This window comes from Dipodomys merriami, unplaced genomic scaffold, assembly GCF_024711535.1.
Source record: "Dipodomys merriami isolate MVZ:Mamm:240054 unplaced genomic scaffold, mDipMer1.0.p SCAF_6, whole genome shotgun sequence".
Classification (NCBI taxonomy): Eukaryota; Metazoa; Chordata; class Mammalia; order Rodentia; family Heteromyidae; genus Dipodomys; species Dipodomys merriami.
In genome coordinates this window covers 31,241,524-31,265,131 of record NW_027206179.1, presented here as the reverse complement: position 1 = coordinate 31,265,131, position 23,608 = coordinate 31,241,524, and positions in this window count along the sequence as shown.

Sequence of the window (23,608 nt, the reverse complement as noted above, 5' to 3'; positions counted from 1 at the left end):
AAGATAATCCAGTATTGTTTAATTTCATATAATTTCAAAGGATGTTTAATTCCAAGTAATACATACAATCAAAAATAATTATTTAGAAACTAATGTTGTTTTTGCCATGAAGACTTACCACTATTGTAGTTTCAGAAAAAAAAAGAATTACAATAGAGACAATGTTGTTAGAGCAGTGAAAAAAAAATCACAATAAAATTGCAGTACTAATAGAAAAATGCTGATCTTACAAAAACACTACCACAGATAAACACAAGGCATCTTGCCAAAGTAATTTAAAATCAATGTAAAAAAACTATTGCCGATAAATTTTAAGAGATAGTAATTCCTATAAAAAAATGTTGAAATGTAAACACATAATTGTGTTGAAGAGACTCAAAATATAATTTTCTCTATTAAATTTGTAATTTAAAAATATTTTAATGTGTAAGTAAGTGGTTTAAATAAAAATATATTACACATGTGATAATGACCATTTCTTATTTGAGGAAGGCATTTAATATTTACAGACATTTAAAAAAATCCTCATATTAAATTTGACACCAAAGTTTTGATGCAGAAAAAGGAAAAAAATAAAGAAGTATTTTGAATCTAGTGATGAAACAACCATTTCTAAGTAAATTATTGCATCTTGTTAGTCAGATTTTTTTATGTTTGCATTTTAAGGAGTTAACTCAGTCTTTTAAAGAAGTAGGGAAAGTGTAACTAGAAAGAGACAAGTGAGAGAATAGATAAAGTATATAGAATAATATACAATTTTAACTTATAATTCAATGACGTAAGTCAAAGATCAACAGAAATATTTTCCAATTGCATAATTTTTTAGAAAGTTCAGCCCAATGTTTGAGAAACAATTTTATTTCAGCATTCCAAAGGAAATTTTTTTAAGTTGTTATTATAAATGTTATATACAGAAGGGTTACAGTTACTTAAGTCAGGAAATGAACAATGTTGCCTCTTCCCTTGTTTTCTCCCAAATTTTCCCTCTTTACTGGCCTCCCTACAAATTTTTTTAATTTAATTTTATTTTATTTGAGAACATACTGTACAGAGGGGCTACAATTACATGGGCAGGATAATGCATACATTTCTTACCAAGCATAGTTTATTTTCAACATAGTGTCTAGTGAGTATCACTGATGCATTTGTTAACCCTTTGTCCCAACATTTCTATGATTCATCTTATCCTCCCCCAATTAGATAAACTTATATATAAGACAAATGGTACAGAAAACCAAAGTAGCAACAAAGGAGAAAAAAATAAGCAAAGCCACAAAAATCCTCGTTTCCATTTCTTGAAGTTCATTTCGAAAAACATTTTATATGAACATATGCACATAGCTATTGAACCTTTGTAATTCTTTGGGTCTGGCTTATTTTCCTAAAAGGAAATTTTCTGGTGAAATACTAGATAGCTTGGTTTTAAAATAAATACATTTTAAAATGATAGTTATTTGACTAATTGTTTTAATTCTTGTGACTTATGCACCCTTGATAATTTAGATGATTTTATTGCTTCATTTCACTGCTGTATGACTTAGTCTTTACTATTTCTCATTTTGAGGAATGTAAATGTTTTAACTTTCATAAGTTAAAACTGAGATCACAGTTGTTGTTTTATTTTTTTTTTTCTGAAGGGAAGGTGGAAATATCACCAACTATGAGATCATGGTTTTTGATGGTACTTCCTTCTGAAAATGCCTTCCAAGTTAAAATTTTCTCTGTAGCTATTTCTGACATATTCCGCTTCAGTAATTGAATTCTCAGTAATGTTTAATTTCTTCCAAGATTTTTTCTTTGACTTTTACTATATTTACTGTTTTTTAAAATAAAATATTTTTAATATGGCTATTTTTAGGAGTATGAAAGCTAATTGTCACAGACAACACAATATTGTTAGTTAAATAATTCAGGATTCTTAGGTGGTTCATTTGTGTTTATGTGACTTTTCTATATCAAAAATAATATCTTATGGAACTGGGTGAAGAAATTTCATTATATATTCTTAATATATTGTAAATAGACTTTTTTCAATTTTTTTGGTAAATGTGATATTCAGAGGAATTAGAGTTACATAAGTCAGGTAATGAGTACATTTCTTTTTAAATAGTGTCATCCCCTCCCTTGTTTTCTCCCAGTTTTTCCTCTCTTGACACCCTGGCCCTGCAAGTTGTGTAGTTCATTTCCAACACAGTATACACTATACACTATGATTTCTAAAATTTGCAAAAAGTTTTCAGAAATGTATTCTTATCCTTAAAACATGTTACTGCAATAAATCTGATTTTAATTTGTTTATGCTTGATTAGTGATATTGTCTCTCAAATCAGTGTTTAAGATATACTAAAAACTGACCTGATAGAATTCATAGTTTTCACTTTTTAAAATCTTACAGAATAGGAACCAAATATAAGTTAATGTAAATATATTTTAGTCTTGCAGAGATTTGCATGAAAACTATTTGCTACTTCCTAAGGTAGGAATTCATGTCTCCATTATTTTTTCATTCATTTTTTAATTTAAGGAAGTGGAAAACAGGACAACTAGGAAACAGATGACCAAACCCAAGGAGGCAAGGAAATGATTATGAGAGTTGACACTCAGAAATAGACCTAGACAGCAAAGCAACAAATCAAACAGGAATCTAGTAAATATAGATTATAAAAATATGAGGGACCAAATTGCATCCTTTGTAGTTATGAGTATAGAAAAAGCGTTGGTATGAATCAGTTTACATGCAAATTTCATTATTATTTTATCAAATACATCATTATATATATATATATATATATATATATATATATATATATATATATATAGTAAAAAGTTGTATAGAGGGGTTACAGTTACATGAGTAGGGTAATGAGTACATTTCGTAGGGAGCATTGTAACCTCCTCTTTTGTTTTCCCCCTACCATCACTTCCCTCCCTACCTCTCCAACTGCCCCTGCCTCCACCCCGAACTTATAAAGTTCGTTTTCAGCATAGTGTCCAGTACATCTCGTTGTCACACTGGGTCGGCCTGTAGATACATCATTATTTTTACCAATGCAAATCTCTTTCCTTCATGCTGTTCTCAGTATTCTTAAAAAGGTAGACTAACAAAATGCATTGACTTGAATCCCATCCCTCCTTCTGCCCCAGCCAAATTCCATGTACTAACATATTAATAAAGGGTGTTTCAGGGCTGGGAAGGTAGCTCAGTGGTAGAGTGCTTGCCTTGCATGTATGAGGCCCTGGGTTCGATTCCTCAGCACCACATAAGCAGAAAAATCCGGAAGTGGCATTATGCACAGCTTAAGTGGTAGAGCACTAGCCTTGAGCTGAAGAGTTTAGGTCCCAAGACCAACTAAAAAGAAACCAAAACTGTTTCAAAGTATTAGCATGTAAACTATGCATTATGTGCTCAATAAATATTTTAAAGGCTTATTATGTTGAGAACTTCTTCATATCAAAGATTGTCCTCTGACTTTGGTAAAGATAAAGAGTCCTCAGTCTGTGCATGTATTATTTAGCTATATGGTCATGTGCATAAATGTTCAGTGCTTTGCAGACTTTCATATACAATACTGTCTTACCAATTTTTATAATGTTCAAAATGAATGTCAATAATTATATAAATACTGAATGCTGCTACTTTGGATAGGAGACTTAAAATATCTGCTTTATTTTACAGAATTACATTTTGTAGCTTTTATTTTTTTCTGAGAGGATACACACACACACACACACACACACACAGTGTTTTGGAAATTGGATATCCGATTTTACATTTAATAATTAAGGCCATAATCTGAGTTAAGTAAAAATTCTGAAAAAATGGATGATATTCATCCAATGTGATTTCTCACATTTTGTAGTTAGTTGAAATGAATTATACAATATTCAAGAAATGATGTTTTTATCATGGTTCCAAGACTCTGGAACACTCTGTTCCTGAAATATTGACAAAGGCTTAACATAATAGCATTTAAACAGTTTTCAATAGATAGATCTTCATCAGTATTCAATATGTACTAAGCCAAGTTATTTTTTTTAATTTGGCTTACATTTTGATTGTATAAAGACACATAATCTAGCACTCAATGTATATGAAAATAAAATGTAGAGCTATTTACAATAATATATGTGTAGAATATGCATATACATATATATCATATACATATATTTATATATAAAAGTGGGTATGCTTAAATATTTATACACTTCCATATAACACATAAAACTTTACAAAACATGGTGTTCACTTAACTGAAATTGATTAAGTCAGTACTTCAAATTGATACTATTTGGTGTCCTCTAAGAAGTTATTATTTTTCTGTACAGCTATTTTGCATGGATCATTCCAATTAGAAGCAATTACGTACCACTACTCTGTATTATTTCATTAACTGCACATATAGTCCACATTTTATTTTGAGCAAAACCATGAAATTATATTATGTAAGGTTAAAAATCCAGAGCACTTATTTCTTTGAGCGCAAGCCGAAATTGATTTCAACAAACACAAAAACCATACTGATTATTATTCTGTACACAGTCGCATATATTATTTATAGGGCATAGAGTGCAGGTTCTTTCAGCTCAGGTCTAAGTACAAATTTCAACTGCTTAACATCGCAATGCACTTCACAGTGAAGCAGAGTTAATGACACCTACCTCTGAGGATGAAGTTCAGAGAAAGCAGGCCCATTCTGCAAAGAATGATAAAAACTGCTTCATACAGATGGAGTCCCCAATGAATGCTAACTTTTATTACTACATTTACAATTAAGGGTGCAGTCTGTTCATTCGTGTTTATTGAAATCAGGATACTGAATCTAACCAGAGCCATCGGGGCCACATGATGGATGAGGGAGTATTACATTTAACTGGCACTATCTTGTCTTCACGATAGAGGTAGGGAAGTTCTACCCTTAGGTAATGGGCATGCCTGAATTCCTAGAGACGGGGGCTAGGACTTGGACAATAAGGTACTGGACCTATCATTCCTGTGTTTTGATGTTGCCAGACACTCCAGTTTTCAATGAGCTCACTGTTGCTGACCGTATTTAGATCCAGACAATTCAGGCTCAATTACCCCATTCCTCTTGTTGTCTGTCTTAGTGTCTTCTGTCTCCTGGCTCTCTTCAGGTCACCATTATGTCCCACTTCAGCTCTCCATTGGGTTTCCGGTGTGTTGAAACTTTTTCTGCTCTTTCCTTGCTTCCCTACTGTCATGGCTCCATTTTCTAACAGGATTAAATGTATTTGAAGCGCTGTGAGTCGTTGTGACAACAATCCACCTGCAGCTTCTCCTCTCTCCAATAAAGACTCCCTAATCTTCGTCTCAGAATGTGGCTTCTCTGTTTCTCGCAACTGAGTTACCTACCAAGGCTATAAACTACAAATATAAATGAACATATTAAGCAGATATGGGCATTGAAAAGGTAAAAGTGTTTCAATCAAATTTCTTAACTCTGTGTAAAATTAACTTTGCCTAAATTAGATAGATAATAGATAAGATGATATATAACTAGCAGGTAGATAGATAAATAGATAGGTCCACTGATAGATACATCATCCCAATACTTGAGAACTAATGAAATGACAAGTATTTTAGCCAGTAACTGAAGAAATGGTAAACAATGGAGGGCGATAGCTGAAATAAACTGACATTGAGGCTATGGTTGTGAACTAGCATTACTCTGGATGTCAGTTTTGTGGGCTGCTAGTTCCCCTGCCTGTTTCAGACTTGTCAGCACCACAACAAATCTTGGGCTTTCTTTCAATTACTCTTTTAACTTTTAATCCAATCAAATCTTACAGTTTCAGAGTATGGCTGATGATTTTCTGAGGTGATGCGCCTAAGATTTAACAAGCAGGCTCTTGAAGATTATACAAAGATTCTCCTGAAGTTTGTGATATAAAGTTACTGATTTCCTCTGTACAATAAATACTTATCAACAAAAAAGAAAGTTACTGATTTATAAGATCATTTAATTTACTTAATTTGAACATCATTTATATGAATAGGCCAAACATTTATCTGCAGGCATAAGGATTCATTTTTAGTATCAAGAATAAGGGAAGTAATTCTACCTGAACATAGAAAAGTTTAAAGAAACACTTGAGTCCGTTACACTCAATGGTTCTGACAGGAATTGGATTTAAACATATTGTATAGAAAGGACAAAAGGATAATAAAAAGAAAAGTGTATTATTTGATATATATGAATATATAAACTAAAATATTTTTTACTGGAATCCACTGTGAGTAACACTAGGAAGTGTGCATGCACCAATCAAAGGAATTGATCAAAATAGCTCTCAAGCTTCAAATAGAGGAATCAAGTGAGCTATTGAAAAATAGATTAATTTAGCTTTCATTTCAAAGTATAGAATATTGTCAAGCTAGATTTCATTATTGTATCTACTGTTGGAGCAAATGCTATTTTCTAATTGATTATTGAACAATCTATCATTTCCAAAGTAACTTTCTAAAAGATCAGCTTGTCAGATCTTTTGTCTTTTATTTTCTGATTCCAGTACAGCACATTCATTGTGTCCTGTCATTCCTCTTCTTCAAATGGCTTAGAGTCTTGTGAGTCTTAGCACTCTTAAGTTGTGCTGTCCGTGCCAAATCAGTGCTAAGCAAGGTGAGCCAGTATATTACTGCTGGCAGCTTTCCTGATTATGTTCATTTCCTCTTTTGCTTTCATTTCAGATACATGTTCTTACTGAAATTTATGTAAATCTGCTCTGAAGTTCAAAAGTAAGCAATACAAAAGAAAGTGAATTAAGTGTCTGGTCAATAATGGCTTAGAGAATATGTGAAGTATTGTCTTAGGTTCTCCTTTCTGTCAATTTCTATAAGTACTTTGTTCATAGATGTGGTTCAGGATGTAGAGTATAAAAATGTAGATTTGGCTAAGGAATATTTGATGTGTCTCTAAAAGCTCCCATGACAATTAAACATGGCTGATGCAATCATTTTAGGTTTTCTGCCTTCATCAGAGGACATCCAAATAAAAAAGGGACTTGCCATTTTTGACCTACTGACATACTGTCAAAGCAACTACTCACTTCATTTTCATTAATCTTCTCTTACTGATAACCATTGAGATAAAAAGTGGACTTATCAGTAGATTTCTAAGACTAGGTATATTTTATTAGGTTTATATGTTATGTGTGGGGATGTGAAATTAGATAGGTAAAAACATCATGAATGAAAATGCAATATTATATATTCACTGAAATTACTATAAATAAAATAAAAATGGAATTATAGCATGCTTTAATTAGAAGCAATTACATATTGGATTTAAAGGAAATAGAAGAACTGAACAGGTGCAGAGAAAGGGTAGAGTATAAAAATCTTCAGAAGCATAAGTAGTGTATTTTTTAAAAGAAGCAGTCTTACTCATCAATAAACATTAGTGCTACTTTGCATTTCACTACAAACATCCAACTAAAAAATCCCATATGAAAGAGCAGAGAAATTTTCCTGAATAAGGCTGTCATAAAGTCTATCAGAAACACTTTTTGGTACTTTGTGGAATAGCTTGGTAGCCTTCTTTTATAAGTACTATTCATTATTTGGGCCAAATGCTACACTACATACCTAAATACCTACAGCATATGTTATCAGAACTTAATCATACTCAGCTCACAGGAGAGTTAGGTTAACATTCAAGGGGTGCTAAGAGAGTAACTTTTTAATTCAAATTTGTAGTAAATAACAAACCTGAGATTCTATCACTCAGAAGCTTTTAACAATTCCTAATATGATATGGTAATAATGACCTCTCTTTGTCCATTAAACACCTAGAACTGAGTAGTTTATATATTCTTAACAATGATATATTCTATGGTTATAAAGCATTGTTTTGTTTTCAATCTAGCCATGAAGTTAGGTATGGTCTTAGCAGTGCAGAATCCAAATCCATAAAGTAGTTAGTCATAGGCACCTTGCATACTGTCACACATATTTTAATGGATCTCATTTGTCTTAAATTGTGGTTAGTCAGCATCCTGACCTTCTATCCACAGAGTGGGTAATTGAGTAATTGAACTGAGAAAACCATTAGTTTGACCTCTGTGGGAGAGAGTTCCATCCATCTTCTGGCACAAAAGGGAACAAAGTTATGATTAAATAAACACAGCCACCAGCAGCTCGAAACACATGCTTCTCTCTCTCTCAGGGTGCAGTTTTGTTCCAGTGCCTGTCCTCCTGGCCAGTCACATTATGTTCCACTGGAGGCCATAGCACTATAACTCAATCCTATAATGGAGTCTACCACCCTCACCACCAGATCTGGCTCTGCACTCATTATGTACTTTTCTTTTGGCATAAAATCTTCCTACTCATTCCAACTACATTCCCTTTCTCTGCTTTTATGTTGGTACCCTTCCAAATGTCAATTCGAATCTTCTTTCCTCCATTCTGATTTAAATTGTCCTCATTTTTTTTCTGATTCCAAGGCTCTTTTCCTTCCTTTCTTTCTTTGCTTTTTCTTTCTTTGCTTTTTCTTTCTTTTCTTTCTTTCTTTCCTTCCTTCCTTCTTTCCTTCCTTCCTTCCTTCCTTCCTTCCTTCCTTCCTTCCTTCCTTCCTTCCTTCCTTCCTTCCTTCCTTCCTTCCTTCCTTCCTTTCTTTTCTTTCTTTCTATCTTTTTGTCAGCCATGGAGCTTAAACTCTGGGCCTGGGCACTATCTGTCATCTCTTCAGCTTAAGGCTAGCACTCTATCCCTTGAGCCATAGCACCACTGCCAATATTCTGGTGGTTCATTGGATATAATAGTCTCACAGACTTTTTTGCCCAGGCTGGCTTTGAACATTGATCCTCAGATCTCAGCTCTGGGGTGAGCCACTAGTACCCTTCTCTGATCTTTCCTTCACTCTTAGAGTCTTCTCTTGTCTCCTTTCTCTAATTATTATTTTTATATTTCTATATTTTCTATATTCAAATAATTATTTAGTGTCACTTTAATCCCAGCACAACTTTCATGGATGAAATATTTTCAAGTCATCTTCAGGATCTATTTATTTTAGTATTAGTAAATAAAACATCTATTAGCAGATTGCAGAACTTCAAGATCTTTGGTACAGATGAATAAAAGTATTTGAAGTTGCATAATCCAAGGAAGCATTTAGTAATAATATCTAGTCACTACTTTTTCTAAAAGTAGTTAAAACTGTTTATTTTTTGGGTTTGCATTTTTAATGTTAACTTTATGTGATTATACAAAGAAACAAAGGAGAAGGCTACAATGCTTGATAAGAAATGTACTCATTATCTTGCCCATGTAATTGTAACCCCTCTGTACAGTATTTTCACAATAAAAAAAATCAACTCCAAATAAAAAAAAACAAAGAAAGTATCATTTAACAAAGCATTTGATAAACACAATATACCTTAATTAATGTCACCCCCTCAAAATTCTCACCCATCCTCTCCTTCTCACCACTTCCCTCATCTTCTTAACTTTGTAGACTATACATGGATTATTAGCTTCCTTCTTCCCCTTTGTCCTCTTCATTCGTCAACCTCTTTTACCTTAAACCAACCCCATTCCTTTCAAGTACCTGCTTCTAATCACTTCTGAATGAGGTTTCTCAAAATATACACAGATTTAAGGTCACTTGTAGAGTTAAAAATGTACCTCTCATTAATGTAGATTTTTATTTTTTATTATCTTGAAGTACTTGTACCAAATTAATATAGATTAAGTAGAAAGATACATTACCTTAACAAGATATTTTCAAAAATGATTAATAAATAAATTTCTGAAATATATTTTTCAACTGTAATAATAGTCTCTGAAACTAAACTCTTATTCTGTTACCATACATGAAATTTAAATTGTAGAACATTTAAAGTATATAAAGTGTATAACAATTTAAATATATAACATTTAACCACCTGTCAACTTGGGACTTAGTTTTACTGTTTTAACATGCCAATGTGATACAGTTCTTTTCATTTGGGTAGCAGTATTCATCCTTCATATATTATATATTTTAATTCTTTTATCCCTAAGGCCTATTCTTTAAATGGCTTTAAGACACACTTCCCTGTGATCAGGAGTGTAGACTTTTACCTTGTTATTTAGTTTTTAATAAGAAGGTACAGAATTCTAACTTATATTGCTAAATCTAAGACAAACATTTACATATCCCATACATATAAACACATGGATATAAAATAGCTAACACTTATGTATACTGGAGAGAACCTTAATGAGAAAATCAGAACATGCATTTATTGGAAAGAAGAAAGGGAAATTAGAAATGTAAAAACACACAAAACAAAACAAAAAAAAAAACCTTGCCTTTGTTTATGATGAGAGAATGTGGTGAGAACATAGTGTTAAAATGATTTCTGAGCCTGAGATGGAAGACAATGGCTCAAGCTTGCAATCTTAGCTACTCAGAATCTGAGGATTGTGGTTTAAAATCATCCCAGACAGAAAGTTCTGTGATACTCATGTTTAATTAAGCACCAAGAATCTGGAAGTGGAGCTGTGCTTCAAGGGGTAGAGTACTATTCTTGAGTAATAAAGGTCAGGGACTCCACCCAGTCTCTGAGTTCAAGCCCCAAAAGTAGAACAACAAAAATACACTAAATTTGAAAAACAAAACAAAATGAGTGAAGTAAAGGAAATAAATATAGAATGTTTTAGATCACAGCACATAAAAGGACAATAATGATATATCACTTTTATGCTACTAATTTACTAATTGTCAACTCAAATTTATACTGTAATATTTTCAATTTATATCTTCAAACTTTCAGCAAATTTTGAAATATTTTTATGGTGTATTGTCAACTCCTTTCATTGGTCTATTACCTTTGGCTTTGCTTTACTTTAAAGTCAAGCACCCTTTCACAGCTCTTGTCTTCAAAGGAGTAATTAAAGCAAAGTGGAAAATTGGAAAGCACTTGTTTATCAGAATGTGAGAATTTCATACTATAAATATTTTCCTCGGCAAAGAAGTTCAAACATTGATAATCTGTTATAAATTAATCAATGCTGTTTGTTTTTGAAGAAAACAATGATACTAGCCAGGCGCCAGTGGCTCACGCCTATAATCCTAGCTACTCAGGAAGCTGATATCTGAGGATCGAGGTTCAAAGCCAGCCAGGGCAGGAACATCCATGAGACTCTTGACTCCAATTAACCACCAGAAAACTGAAAGTGATGCTGCTGCTCAGTGGTAGAGTGCTTGCCTTGAGCTGAAGAGCTCAAGGAGAGCTCCCAAGCGCAGAGTTCAAGAACAACGATTGACAAAATAAATAAATAAATAAATAAACAAATAAATAAATAAGAACCTGTAATGTTCATGTCAATACTCTATATAACCTATAGCTCTCAGATATTTTAACACTATTATGTTTGAGCAGTGGTAAGTTATGCATTAATATAGTATTTTGACACATACACTTATTGAAAATAATATAGCAAGACAATTATTGAACATACTTAAAATGTAGAAATACTAATATTAAGAGTGAGAATGTTTGTGGAAACAATATTGTTTCTCTTTTAGATTAAATTTTATATCAAATATGAATTTATCCTATGCAACTACTAAATACATATTGTCCCTTATTGTCTAAGAACCCATAGTGACATATTTGAATTTTACAAAATGAGGAAGGAAAGATGTCACGTTTCTCAAACTGTCATACTTTATTTCATCAATAATCTTGTTCAATATCTGTTTTTTGTCATATTGATTTGAGAGTACATGCAAATCAAGAAGATTATAGAGAGTTCTTTGTATTGACACAGTACATTAAAACTTGAAGCTTAGAAACACCATATTCAAGTAAACTATTGAATTTTGAAAATTGTACAATAAAAGGAATGGAGAAAAGACATTTGGACTTACTTATACTGACTTTGGTCAAAGGAAAAAACTTATTATATTACTGTCACCCTTACTTTATCACAATTTTTTGCAGCTGACCTATTGTGGGCAGTAACGATGAATTATATTATTAAGGATGACAGAAAATTTCAAGTTATTTATTTAATATTTAATATTTATTTAACATTTATTTAAACCCATTTTAATTTATATTTAGTATTTATATAAATCCATAAGAACCCTCATAGATGACACAAATGAAGGAAATATTTGACTAATCCCATTTTTGCTTTTTAGAGAAGATATATTTGGGTCTACGGAATATGAAAATATTAAGGTGAAAATTAAAGGAAGTACATGGATGCAGAAATTATTTCAGAGAGAAATATGAATAAAAAATCAAAAAAATTGAACAGTGGCATAAATTGACTGCCATTAGTGACTGTGACAAACTCTGGAAAACATGGCTGTTAAAACTATTTCTGGAAAAATATTTTCATATTATAACCTTGGAAAAAAATATTTTCATATTATATCCTCTTATAGAGTTTCATTTACAGACAAACCCAAATGTTGAACTTCTTGGTCCATTTTTTACAATTTTTTATTGTGATTGATTACATAAATTTCACAAATTCTATAGTATTGTAAGATAGTGATACTCAGTTAAAGTCACAAGCACATTCTAACCTTCATGGGGCAAATTGTCATTATTGTGGTCTATTAGGTTTGTGAATTCTATGAGCTTTGACCATATAGTGATTTCTTCCACTTTGAGTAATATGTACATTTCTTCCCTTTTGCTTAGTGTTAATTGTTCCCTCTGTCCCTCTCATTCCCTCCCTTCCATCGCTGCCCTTGAGTTGCTTAGTTTGTTTTCATCAATGTTCAGTGCTGCTAATGGGTCCCTCTGTTGTATGATTTTCCCTGTTTCCCTCTGATTCTGTGACCTCCTCCTAGTTTCCTCCTCCTAGTTACACACACACACACACACACACACACACACACACACACACACACACACACACACACACACACACACACACACACACACACACACACACACTCCATATATCTCGTCAGCAGCATGGAGTCATTTAGTAATGCTATGACAAGATGAGTGGAGGTCCTTTGTTTACTTTATAAATCTCCTTTCATTTTGTGTTTAATATCCACATTTCAGGGACACCACATGTTGTTTGTCTCTTTGCTCTTGATTTACCTCACTCAAAATGATTCTTTTCTAGTTCCATTCATTTGCTGTGAATGCCATTAATTTTTTTCCTTTCTAATGTCTGTATAATATTTCATTGTGTATAGGTACCTCAATTTTTGGATCCATTCATCTGTAGTGGGGCATCTTTGTTGTTTCCATATCTTGGCTATTGTGACCAGTGTTTCAATGAACATGAATGTGCATGTGTCCTTGTATCCTGGTTCCTGTAGCTCAGGGTAGATGCCTAGGAGTGGTTTGTCTGGGTCATAGGGGAGGACTATATTTAGCTTTCTGAAGTACCTCCAGACTGCTTTCCAAAGTGGTGTATTAGTGTACATTCCCAGCAGAAGTGCAATAGAGTTCCTCTTTTGCTGAATCGCCTCCAGCATTTGTCATTGGCTGAATTTAGGATGAGGGCCATTCTGACTGGGTATAGGTAATATCTCAGGGTTGTCTTTATTTGCATTTCCTTCACAACCAGGGATGGTGAGCATTTCCTCATGTGTTTCTTTGCCACTTTTTATCTCTTCTTCTGAGAAGTCTCTCAGCCCCTTGTCCATTTAGTAATTGGTTTGTTAGGTTTGGGAGGGATTAGTTTCTTGAGATCCCTGTATATACTGGATATTAGACCCTTGTCTGATATATTGCTGGTAAATATTTTTTCCCAATTAATTGGCTGTCTTTCTAGTTCGGTTGTTATTTTTTTAGCTGTGCAGAAACTTTTTATTTTAAGGTAGTCCCATTTGTCAAGTCTCTCTCCAATTTGTTGTGATCCTGGAACTCTGTTCAGGAAGTTCCTGCCTGTGCCTATAAGTTCACCTGTCTCTCCTACTCTGTCCTGCATAGTTTCAGAGTTTCAGGGTTGATGTTAAGGTCTTTAATCCATTTTGAGTTGATGTTGGTGTATGGTGACAAGCTAGGGTCCACTTTTAATTTTCTGCATGTGGCTGTCCAGTTTTCTCAGCACCAGTGAAGAGGCTGTGTTTCTTTCACTGTATGTCTTTGGCTCCTTTGTCATGTATCAGCTGACTGTAAGCAAGTGGTTTTATTTCTGGATCTTCTAATCTATTCCATTGGTCCTCTGGTCTATTTTTGTGCCAGTACCAAGCTGTCTTTGTTATTATGTCTCTATGGTAGAGTTTGGAGTCCAGCCTCATGAACCCTTCCATGTTTTTTCTTTGATGTTGTTGTTGTTTTATTTTTTCCTAGAATTGTTTTGTCTATTCTAGGTCTTTTGTTGTTCCACATAAGTTTTCCAATTTTTTTCTCTTTCAGTAAAGTATGTCATTGGGATTTTAATTTATACTTACTCTTGTCTATCATGAAAACAACTGGCACACACATGCAATATAAATAAATGTCATAGCTAGCTTTTGCTGGACATCTAGTTCACCTGAATATCACTCCTAAATATATAAGGAACACCTAGCCTATATACTATAAATATAATTTTCTGCAGGTAGTGATATTATACACCAATTTTTTTTGCTTAAAAACCAGACAATGACAGAAAGAGTGAAATTTAATTATATTCAGTTTTTTATATCCACTAGTTACTGAAAAGTCATGCTCATTTATTTTATATTTCCAATGCCAGCTTTTATGTTATGATTGAACTTCGTTAATTAAGAACAGAATATTGAGATAAAACACCAGTCCAAAGTACTTAGTGCCTGGCAACTTATAATGTAACTAGCTGACATCTATGCTAGCCTGGGTTAAGGCTGCCCCACAGGAATGAGCTATTATGTCCATTGTTCTTACTTGTCCATGGGGATAAGTTCCAAGATCCCCAATGAATGTCTAAAAACTGAAAACAGAACCAATATTTCCAAACTACATATATATATATATATATATATATATGTAGTTTGGAAATATATATATATATATATAGTTGTTATTGTTAGTCATGGTGCTTTAACTCTAGGCCTAGACAGTGTCCCTGAGCTCCTCAGCTCAAGGTGAGCACTCTATCACTTGACCCACAGTACCACTTCCTGTTTTCTGGTAGTTAATTTGATAAGAGTCTCACGCATTTTCCTGCCCAGGCTGGCTTTGAACCACAATTCTTAGATCTCAGCCTCTTGAGTAGCTAGGATTACATGTGTGAGCTACTGGCGCTGGGCTTACACAGTATTTTTTATATTCATCCCTCTGATTAAGTTTAATTTATAAATTATGTGCACTAAATGATTTTGAAAAGAAATAATAAATTTGATCAATTATAGCTATTCATAGTTTATGTGAATACGCTATATCTCACTCTTTCTTGTGATGATGTGAAATGATTTTATGCCTACATGAGATGAAATGGGGTTAATTCTATAGCACTTCAATGCCAACATTGTGATACTGCAACAGATCATCTGACAACTAAGATGGCTAGCAAGTGATTTGCTGGACATGCTCTGATATGCTCTGATATGCTCTGATATGCTGGACAAAGAGATGATTCTTATCTCAGACATCATGAATATAAACAGAATTTACCACACTATCTAGAAAAATACTCAATGTAAAATATCAATTGTGCATTTCAGGAGATTTCTATTTAGTGTTTTAGGATTTATCTCTAATTAACCACCAAAAATCTGGAAGTGTAGCTGTGGTTCAAAGGGTAGGATAGCACCGAGAATCTGGTAATAAGTTACTGCAGCTGTAGTAAGCAAAACCATGGCTACATAGCCTGTTGTATTTTCTAAACAGGAGAGTCTTAAAGTTTATAAATAAATTCATTTTGTTGTTAGTAATGATCTTCCTGACTTGCAAAATCTGAGGTTTAAGTCAAATTTCAAATTGATCTTGTAAATCTTTAATCCACTGATGGTTGCAATACAAGGAACTTAGGATTCCAAGGGGGAGAAAATGAATCCCAAGAATCCCCAGTATTTGTATTAGTAGGTAGAAAGTGTCATTGCTGTATGAATAAAAATCTGTTTCTTTTATTTCAGTGAACATGGAAAATATATAATCTAATGCTTAAAACTTTAAGGAGTAATGTAGTCTCTTTGCATACAGCACACATTGGATTTCTGTAAGACTTCCATTATATGTTTTACTTCTCCATCATTTATTCCTTGTTCATTCAGAGTTCTCTGTGAACAAGGAACACTTGCTGGCTATAATTCAGTATGCTAAAGCATTTTGAAAGAGGACTAGGTGATGCACTGCTTCTAAATTCCTAATGTATTACCATAGTCAGTTCTGACAATGATCCTGTAAAGTAGGTTTCACTAGAGATGAAACTTAAATAATGTACACAAGTTGGTAAAGTATGCTGTGTAGTATTACTGGCTTTAAGCCAAGAATTTTGCCACACCATGATTATTGGCACTGCATCGCTGTTATTTCTTAAAGTTTTGTGGTTGAATTCATTTGAATGACATCAAACCTTAAGCTGTAAATACCATAATATTATTATTCCATAAATCTACTTTACAAATATTTGCCATTATTGTCAAATATGTCTGCTTTTTTACATGTAAGTAAAATTATATTTGATAGCATTGAAAGCAAGAGGCAACCATTCTGATAATGTTTTTAAAAATTAACAAATTTTATCTCAAAATCACAAACTTGTAACATCAATATAGGTTTAATAAATTTGGCATCCTTATAAAACTAAATTGTTTCCTTTACTTTCTTTGTTAATAGTCCTTGTCCAAATGATCAAGTTAAGCTTTTCATCTCTTCTTAACTTCAGTTTTTCTTGCCAAAAGAATCATTGGATTCTAATGAACTCCTCCTGATTAGTGCTACCATTGGCAAACAACCATTTGTTTTTAGTTAATAAAAATATTTACTCTATGAGTCATAAAATTCTGACCTTGCTTTATGTCTTGTCATAATATAATGACTCATACTTGCACAATTTCTTCTTTTATAGAAAACAAACTTTATTTTAAGAATGTCTTAGACAAAAATTATGCAAAAATAGATTTTATAAAAATAACTACGCAAAATGATCAGGATTAAGAGAAAGATGCCGAAGGTCTTAGATAACTATGTAGAATTTATATTTATAAATTTCTAGAAAGCAAGTTTTCCCAGCCATAATATCCAGCAATGTAAAGTTCCCAGTACAGTAGAAACATTGTATCAAAGTATCTTCTTTGATATAATCTAGCCATCAAATTTTAAAATAAATTATGACATTAGAAAATTCAATCTAAGTAGCTAGAATTCCATAAGTACTTTTGCCAAGTTTATTTTTACAGACTTAATGCTTGCTTTTAAATAATACTCCAATATAAGTTGTGGTTTATTTATTTATTTATTTTTGAGGAAATTGTGTTTTAGGTCTACAGATTGAGCTAGTATATAAAGTAAAAATTTAGAGACACTGGGGACCTTAGGTCTATTTGACATCATTTTTTTCTATTTTCCACATGGGTCTTTTGAAAAGCAAGATGTAAATTCTGTTATACATTGCAGAAGATCATTAATCAGAAATTCAATACTGAGATAAATGTTAGATGTTGCAGTTTTCTGGCAGTTACAAGAGTCCCTTTTATCTTTACTAAACGAAATGTTTGCATGAATCTTTAGGTTATGTAGAAGATAATTAAAATATATCAAGTTCATCAGCATAATTACACAAAAAAGCACACCATTATGTTTACAATATAGTTATTTCATTAAGGAAATATGTTAGTATGATACTTCGTACATTTCTGATACAGGAATGATAATAGAAATTTTTGAGAAATAATGACTTTTGCCTCTGCATATTTGATAACCAGTTTTGTTTGTCACACAAACACACACACACACACACACACACACACACACACACACACACACGCACACATACAAATGGTCAAGCATGAGGATGTTCCTCTGGGTGAAGGATTAACTCAAGTTAATCAATCATAATGACAGAACAGACTGACTATATTGGGATTTCAGCCCACTAGTGAGTATGTAATAATTTCTCTCCCATCCTAAACTAAAAAATGCCTGCTGTTATAAAGAACCTGTCATTCATTTGAATTATTGTTGCTAGATCAGAACCAAGTCTCTCAATTTAGACTTTCTGTTCATGAGTTGGATTATAATCCTATAATAAGGTAAACAACCTTGGAGAGAAATATCTCAGTGAGAAGATTCTGGCTTTATTCTTGCAATGCATATGTTATTTACAAATAAATGAAAAAATATGTTTATAATATACTGTAATCTATCACATATTTTTTTCTATAGTATTCTGTGGCAGAATGCTGTATAAATGTTACTTATAGGAAGGAAAGGCTGAGCTTCATGGATGATAGCAAAGATTATCATTATTATGCCAAATACCAGAAATAGAAAGTCAAAATTTTCTGCCCACTGTATCTTAACTGTGAGTACACAAAGAAAACACAATACTCAAGCACTAAATAGATTATCATTTTTCTTGCAGAGACGAAGATAACAAAAGCTGAGACATAACAGTATGCTACAGATATTTTTGTCTGTGGGGTGTTACTCTACCCTAAGAATCAACACCAAGAAACTAACTTAAATGTACCCCTCTTATCCTGACCTTTCCCCTTAGATTCTGAAATTCTGTGAGCAGAAAGTATTCCTAGTGTTCACTGGTATATCATTAAGTATACTAAAAGAGAAGTACAAATCAAATTTAAAGCAGAGAAAAGTATTACTCTGCCATTCCATTGCAAAAATAAATCAGTCTCAGGCTGTGAAGACTTCTTATTTCTTTGTTCCAATACCAAGGCTCACTCTCCTGTGCTAAGCAGGTTTTGGGGACACAACACACAGGGCAACGTTTTCCAACACACATATTCAATAAAAAACAGGAACAACATTACATAAGCCAAAAGCATTGTTGAATTCAAGAAAAAAAAAAGAGACAACAAGAAGTTTACTACAGAAGTCAGCAAGAAAAATGTAAAAGGTGAAAAATGGGAACCCAAAATGCCAGAGGCAAAACAACACAGAGAAAAGATAATATCTAATAAAAAGACAATATTTTTGTCCAATCCAAGAAAATAATTTGAAATCTTTGAACCTGGAAGTGACTAATTGTGTAAAATGACATTTTGTATTCTTGTATGGAACAATGAATCCCATAATTAGCATAGTAGAAAAATGTCAAGGATCTGTGGAACCAAAGCAGTTATGAAAGTATCATAAGGAAAATATGAAGATTGGATAAATTTAGAAATAGGATATTTGTGAATGGAATGACTGACAGCTTTGCAAAGATAGATGGTTGATAGTTCCTGGTAAAGCAAATGATATAAAAAATGGTTAGTGAATAAATTAATTTAAACATGCTCTGCACAATTATAAAAGCAAATTATCTAAACATAATCTTATAATGCATACAAACTATGTGATGAATTTAATTCATATATTAAGCAGTGCAGAGATATGTTTAGTATTATTATTCATAGTAATATTAATAAGACTAATTGAGATATAAAGACTGAAAGCTACAAGAAAATCTTGTGATATTATGAAATACCAAATATTCACACTTACTCAAGAAAAAAAATGAATTGGACTAACTAAGAACAACAGGCTCCATTTTTTATCAGTAATAAATGAGTAATAAAAACATAACATTCATTTTGATCATGTGGTATGCCTGTGAAGTAGAAAAACTTATTGATTAAATTATAGGGCCCTCCCTCCCTAACATCCCAAGTGAATATTTGGAAGATTAGAATGTTTCCATGGAGCTTGAAGGGTTCTTTTGTCTGGGTTCTTAGAAGAGCATGATCTAAGAAAGGAATGCGGAAATAATAAAAAGAGCTAAATTTCAGCCCATTCCAAATGGGAATAAATTACTAGCTCTATTTCAGCAATCATAAAAATAGATTAATAATATTACCAGTCAACCTGTATTAAGCTTTTGTAAATCCCATTGCCAATACCAACCTAGCCATCAGGAAATGAATACTAAATAGGTAGTAGGTGCAGTGAAGTCTAATAGCTGAAAGGATGCAGAACAAATACATCTGTGCCCTCAAGGAGTTTAAATCCATGAGGAGAGTTGAAATTCATTCAACTTTAATTGCTAGAGAAAACATGTTTAACATATAATTTGTGCTTAAATTGAATAGGAGAGAACTGCTGATTGGGCACTAAGGTAATCTGAGGAATAAATTACAGGAGACTGCTCTATGGCATGGGTTTTTAGCAGTATAGTGTAGAAGGGGGAATTCTAATAATCTGACTGTAGGATATAATAGTTTCAAAAGTAGGGATTAACCTGTGTGAATGTCCACAATAAACTTTCACAAAGTTGGTGAAATGAAAAAGAAATGCACTCATTATCTGACTTATGTAACTGCAACCCCTCCGTACATCACCTTTACAACAATTTTTTTATTGTAAAAGTACTGTACAGAGGGGTTACAATTACATGGGCAAGATGAGTACATTTCTTATCAAGCATTATAGCCTCCTCTTTGGTTTCCCCTTCCCATGCCTTCCCATCCTTCTCTCGACCCCCACCCAATCCTTCCCCCTACCATCCCCCCCACACCAAAGTTGTAAAGTTCGTTTCGACATAACGTCGAGTACATATCATTGTTGCAATGGTCCACCTATATCCCTAGTTAAACAATTTGTTTTTGCCCTTCCCCTCCACAAATTATACCAACATCAAATACAGTGAAAGCAGGGGTTATACCGTAGGGGAGGGACATACAAAACAACAAGGAAATAATCTTATAAATATGTTAGAAACAATCTCATGAAATTAAAAAAAAAACATTTGAATACATATCTTAGGGTTCATTTCTGTAACATCAACTTATCTGACCTTTTCTGCTTGACTCAGCCATATACTAGTTATTGCAAATAAGGGAAACCAGGGGACCTATGTTTCTTTGGGCCTGGCTTATATAATGTTTTCCAAGTCTTTCATTTCCTAACAAATTGAGTAATGTCATTCTTTCTGATGGAGGCATAGAATCCATTGTGTATATATACCACATTTTCTTGATCCATTCATCTACTGAGGGGAATCTGGGGTGGTTCAAATGGGATTGCATGAAATTGCAGAACTTCTGCATGGCAAAGGACATAGCTAGCAAGATCAATAGAAAGCCCACAGATTGGGAGAAGATCTTCACTAGCCATACAATGGACAAGGTTCTCATATCTAAAATATACCTGGAACTCAAAAAATTAAATACCCCAACAACAAATCTTCAAAGAAACAACTGCCCAATATATAAGTGGGCTAAAGACTTAAAGAGAAACTTCTCTGAAGAGGAAAAGGATGGCCAATAGACACATGAAGAAATGCTCAACCTCTCTAGCCATAAAAGAAATGTAAATCAAAACAACATTGAGATACCACCTCACCCCACTTAGAATGGCTATCATCAAGAACTCTAATAACAACAGATGCTGGAGGGGATGTAGACAGAAGGGAACCTTACTGCATTGTTGGTGGGAGTGTAAACTTGTTCAACTACTTTGGAAAGTAGTATGGAGGGTCCTCAAAAGACTCCACATAGACCTCCCCTATGGCCCAGCAATCCCATTTTTGGGCATTTACCCAAATGTTTATAAACAAGACCACACTAAAGCTACCAGCACAACTATGTTTATTGCAGCCTTATTTACCATAGCTAAGATACAACAATTTTTTTAAGTAACACAATTACTTATCTTCATTTCTTTTTATTTCCTTATTTACTTACTTATTTGATTATTTTGATTTTGTGGGGAGACAGTTTTATTTTACAGTTCAAGCAAACTACATACTTTCAGTCTTTCCATTTCAGCTCCCAGAAGTTGCCTGAATGAATAGACAGACAGACAGACAGACAGACAGACAGACAGACAGACAGACAGATAGATAGATAGATAGATAGATAGATAGATAGATAGATAGATAGATAGATAGATAGATAGACAGACAGACAGACAGATACTATGGATTACTTTTAATCTTTTTACATACTTCCTTTTAAAACTTAGCATCTTTTTTATTTTTTCTTATAGGGACATTTTAACTTTTTCATCTCTCTCTTTCTTTCTTTCTTTTTTTCTTTCCTTCCTTCCTTCCTCCCTCCCTCCCTCCATTCCTTCTTCTCTCTCTTTCTTTCTTTCCTTCCTTCCTTCTTCCCTTCCTTCCTTCCTTCTTTCCTTCCTCCCTCCCTCCCTCTCTTCCTTCCTTCTCTCTCTCTTTCTTTCCTTCCTTCCCTTCCTTCCTTTCTTCCTTCCTTCCTTCCTTCCTTCCTTCCTTCCTTCCTTCCTTCCTTCCTTCCTTCCTGTCTATCTTGCTTTCTTTTTTTTAATTTAATTTTATTTTTTTGTGAACATACTGTACAGAGGGGTTACAATTACATGGGCAGGATAATGCGTACATTTCTTATCAAGCATTGCAGCCTCCTCCTTTGTTTACCCTTCACATCCCTTCCCTACCTCCCCCCTACCCCCTCACCCAATCCTCCCCCCTTCCCCCCCCACCCCCCCCACGCACCAACTTTGTAAAGCTCCTTTTCAACATGACCTTGTACTTCTCAGTGTTGCAACAGGTCCACCTGTATCCTTAAACGATTTTGTCAGTTGTGGGTCTTGAACTTAGGGCTGGGTACTATCCCTAAGCTCTTTCCTGCAAGGGTAGTTTTCTACCACATTAAGCTATACCTGACTTCCGGTTTTTGAGAGGTTAATTGATGATGAGTCCCATGTGGACTTTCCTGCCCAGAATAATTTTAAAACACAATTCTCAGATCTCAGCTCTGAGTAGCTAGGATTACAGGTGTGAGCCACTGTACTCAGCTTGTTGTAACTTTTTAAACATGAGAATGATGGGAAAACAAAAATGATTTGATTTAACATTACAATCCACCACAGATATATAGCTTTTTTTTTCTCTCCAGAGCTTAGGACTGAACTCAGGGCCTTGAGATTTCCAGTCAGGTGCTCTTCCACTGAACTAAAACACCAGACCCAAGTTATATTATTTGAAATATACCTGTTCTACATAATTTTATTTTCTTAAACATAAAATATAAAAATGTTTTCCAAATCTTGGAGATTTTAAGTTTATGTCCTTCTGGAAGATATCAACAAAATATATACATGTAACAATCAACATATGTAATAGTGATAGATATCATGTAAAAGAAACAAAAGGTCAGGAGGGAGCTACAGAGATTTCCCTAATGCCCCAAATGGTAAAGGATTGCCTGCTTTATTCTTAACTATTGGTTTTGCTAAGATGTTCAATTTGCTTGAATGAATAGAGTTAAAAATATTTTATATTTATAGTCATTACTACAGACTGAAAAATTCTCTTCCATTATATTTTTCAATATTGGATTATTGCTGAACTCCATCAGAAAATTCTTTGTGATGTTGAAGTCCTTTAGCAAATTGTTCTCTTCACTGCTCAATAAGTAACTGCTGTGTAAGTTATTTTTCTCAAATGATATAACTAAATACTTTTATCAAATGACTTTGAATCATATACTTCTAATATCTGCACACTAAAGCATCATTGCTGAGTATAAACCACCAGTAAACTAAGGCCCAAGGCCATGGGGAAACAACCTACAGACAA